We start from the raw sequence: 3988 nt of genomic DNA, 5'->3' as shown, positions 1-3988 counted from the left end.
CACAGGACGAAAAGTGGGATTTTTGACCCTGTATTCTGACGCAAACTCAGCTCATCAGCGACAGATATCGTCAGCAATCGACAGTCTACGTTTTCAGTCACGGGAGTCGAATTCTGTCGAATGCGGAATCCTTGGAGGGGGAGAGTGGCAGTGCGGGGCAGCGGGCGGGCGGGAGGTGTTAACAACTCTACTTAGCATACGAATAGCCTAGCATATGCAAAGGCGCTTCAGCAGACCCATGTGGATTCTCAGTCATTGGATGGAAAAACAATGACATCACAGTTCATCATTGACATGTAATTGGTTGGTTGATGTGTGCCCATTGGACAGCACTTATGCCTTTATAAATAAACCCTGCCCCAATCATTAATATTTTTAATGCTGTATTTTTAAAAAATCTATATAAAAAATAAATGCTGTATTAAAATATATTCATTTGATATTGCTTATATGCAACATTTTCATATATGAGGAACATAAAAGAGACAAAGAAGTTGTTTTTTTTCTTTATTTCATTTTATTTGTTTTTACTGTTTGCACACAAAATAAGACATAAACGCTTGTCCATTTCTGGACTATCTGGCAGTGTTTTTTTGTCCAAACATGATCAAACATTATGCTGCGTTCAGGACAGGCCCAACATCTCTCCTGTAGCATAGAGCTGACGTCTCTTCCTGTCTTGTAGACCTGACGTCACTGAGCTCCTGGTTGGAGGAACTTGGAGTCCATCCTGACACCGCCTCATAGCTGCCATCCTCCCAGAATGCCACCTCCTCTGCTGCCAGTACTCTCTGCCTTCCTCCATTAGCTGTTAATACAGAACAGACAATCATTATGAGCTACAGGCATCTTTTAGTCATTATGAAACTACAGTGAAATTATTTGGCAACTTCCAGCTTAGTATGCACACATAAGACATTAAAACAAACAAACAAAACACATTAATACATTCTTACAAAAAATAAAAACTTTAATGAAAAAGAGAAAACACTTGGAAACAATTGGAAGAAAAAATAATTAAAAGCAGTTGGTAATAAATAGTAAAACATAGTTCAACAAACTCTGAGGCAGATAATTTGCTTTGATGGATTTTAATAAATCACAGTGCTTTAATCATTCAAGGAATTGTGACATCTCTAGATTAGTAATAAATCTTACCTGCTTCTTTCTTTAGCTACATCTGGATGACTGGCAGTAGATCCTGGGTGCAGCTGGAAAACATTTGTGTGCATTGTCAATACATAGCATAATTACATTATGTACATAAACAATATTGAAGCATAAAATATTAACATTCTAAAATAGTAGATACTCGCACACAGTTGCATCTCTGTCCTCAACACGGACATAAGAATGTTCCTGTAGAGTCTGATTGACACAAATGTGACTCCCATTCTGTGGAGTCTGTGGAAATAAATGTAAAATAAAAAAAATATATTGTAGCAAATATATCGTTTTCTCAAAAATACATAAGTAAATGAGTTAAAATTATTCTCAACCAACCATTATACAGTCGGGAATCAACGCAGTGACTGTACATAATACATACCGGCTTCATGGCTCCGTCCGCCATGTTGTCTATCTCTACTGCTTTCCACACTCTGCCTTGCTGCACTGCGTTATAGCAAAATAAATAAAATAAAATAACCACTTTTCCTTCCAAATATGTGAGTGTTCACTATTGACTAAATGTGAAATCATAACTTACTGAATTTCTCTTTGTCCTGGTGGACTCCGTCAGAACGCCTCGGCACCGTGGTCTGAGGCCTGGCTGCGGAGGCTCGGCCATTTTTCAGGTCTGAAAAAATAAAAGGAGATGCGAGTATTTTTAAGAGTTCAGAACATCACATGTAATAAAAAATACAATACGAAATCTCACCCTACACTTGTTTTGAGATTATGAAAACGACAGACCGCTTTCTGTAAGAAACAAACAAAGCAACTCGCCTCGCTGCACGTGCTCGCTATTCATAAAAGCTTTCTTACCGTGAGTTTGGCCTAGTTGGACCGCCGCGGTGTCATCTGTTGTTTTCCGCCGGAACATTGCTTGATATCAAAACGATACTGAAAAGATAACTCCGTGAAATAGGACTTTTTCCACCATTTCACACAACGCACGGGCATTTTCTTTCATGTTGGGTCTCGCAGTAGCACTTGTTAGCACCGGTGCAAATCTTCCTCTGGAGTTTAATGGTGGCTGCCTGACCAACTATGAAAGCGCATTACTGCCACCAACTGGACTGGAGTGTTAAATGAAACTTGACAGAAAAAAAAACATTTTAAAAAGTTATGTTTTCAAAAGTTACGTCCAGTATATTTTATTTTTATTATAATTAATTGCTAAAATGTTTTTAAATGTGTAGATGTTTATTTACTCAATTCTACTTTGAGCTTTCTCATTTTGAGTTTATACAGAATACGATTCATAATCCGTGAGTTATATTTAGTGCTTAACTAACAAAACTTTAAAAAAAGAATACAAATGTTTATACCCTATCAGAAGGTATCACATATTTTCAACCATTTTGTTCTTCAATTTAAACTTGAGAGTTAAGCAACTGAATACTGATAAATCATCTGTAGTTTCTTAAGTCCTGTATTGTGATGTGGAATGGTGTCACTACCACTCCAACATAGCATGACTCTGGGTCTTTAAAGCAATCAGTGAACATTAACATTAGTTTGAATATTATTCACAAAAATACTTTATGTACAATTAACCACTCTGGAACATGTTTTTTATTATTATTTTTGATTAAGTTGTGCAATTCCTCCCTTCACAAGATAAATCTTCAGATAGGAGGAATGTCAAAGTAAGATCACATTTCACAAAAGTCTACTGTACGTAATCATGCATATTCTTCTTTTATATCAATTCAACCAAAACTAAATTTTTCAGTGCTCCTAACACACAAGCAATATATATTTTAATGGATAAGATAGATTGTTTTAATATTCTTTCTCCAAACATACTTCTTTATGGTGAACAGAAGGTAAAAAGGGTTAGCTACAAAATAAATAAGAGTCAAAAGGCGGTGCTCAACAGTTGATTTGCATTTGCATGGCACTCAGCAACTTCATTTAAATACGAAAACCTCTGCTAGGCACAAGGGGAGGGGGGTGATAGGGGAACACGGACACACAGCATTTTTGACCATTTTTGGCAGTGCTCGACTCTGACAAAAACCTCTTGCCGAAAGCCCTCAATCTCCGTGCGCACGGCAGAACAAGGTGTCAATAGCTGCCGAAAATCCCATTTTTCGTCCTGTGATAGAGGCTCAGATCTACCACACCAGACAAAATCCAAGGTGTAGGTTGTGCAAGGAGGCCCCTGAGACAGTCCAGCACATAACAGCAGGGTGCAAGATGCTGGCAGGGAAAGCGTACATAGAACAACATAACCAAGTGATGGGCATAGTGTACAAGCACATGTGTCAAACTCAAGGCATTTTATGTACCCTCCCCCAGTGTTTTATAGGCCCATGATTGACTTAAAATAGGTTTTGAGCACGTATTGACTACAAACTACATCTCCCATAATGCATTCCGATTGTTACCAGCCAACATTACGGCTTCTCGCCACTAGAGGAGCAGCAGTCACAAAATGCTGCTTATTGATTTTCCCAGCGGAAAAAACTGAGACATCGACAAGCTAACATCATAATGTCCAAGAAAAATCGATTTACAAGTCTGTGAATGAAGATGTGCGTGAGTTGGTGTTAGGGTGGCAGGTCGAGCTAGACTTTTGTTATCCGTTATCTTGACCGACAACATTAAAAAAAAAAATAAAAAATAAAAAATCGGTCATGTACTACGTTTATCCGTGAAATTACAATCATATTAACATCGGCTATTTAGCCGCATTTTATGCGGTTTAGCTAATATTCACCGTGGATCCAGATCCCATCACAAATTAAGCAGATAAATTAATCTACATTTTTCTCCATAATGACAAAAACCACTGACTGTGGCCCCAATAACTTTTAAT

The 3988-nt window shown here is 37.8% G+C and overlaps 1 long non-coding RNA gene across 2 annotated transcripts; it reads right to left on the bottom strand.

The window, feature by feature from the left end:
• Positions 1-538: 538 nt before the first annotated feature.
• Positions 539-1567, bottom strand: LOC106936666 (uncharacterized). 2 transcript variants are annotated; one of them, XR_001422183.1, is made up of 4 exons: positions 1550-1567; positions 1313-1404; positions 1159-1211; positions 539-808 (listed from the first exon to the last, which is right to left on the bottom strand). It is a non-coding gene; the product is annotated as an uncharacterized LOC106936666 (long non-coding RNA). The 2 variants fall into 2 exon arrangements; XR_001422184.1 differs by having other exon boundaries at positions 1319-1404.
• Between the last annotated feature and the right edge of the window lie 2421 nt (positions 1568-3988).

This window comes from Poecilia latipinna, unplaced genomic scaffold (genome assembly GCF_001443285.1).
Source record: "Poecilia latipinna isolate Pla-1442-1.1 unplaced genomic scaffold, P_latipinna-1.0 Scaffold2191, whole genome shotgun sequence".
In the NCBI taxonomy this organism is placed as follows: Eukaryota; Metazoa; Chordata; class Actinopteri; order Cyprinodontiformes; family Poeciliidae; genus Poecilia; species Poecilia latipinna.
This window is presented reverse-complemented; position numbering and strand designations above follow the sequence as displayed.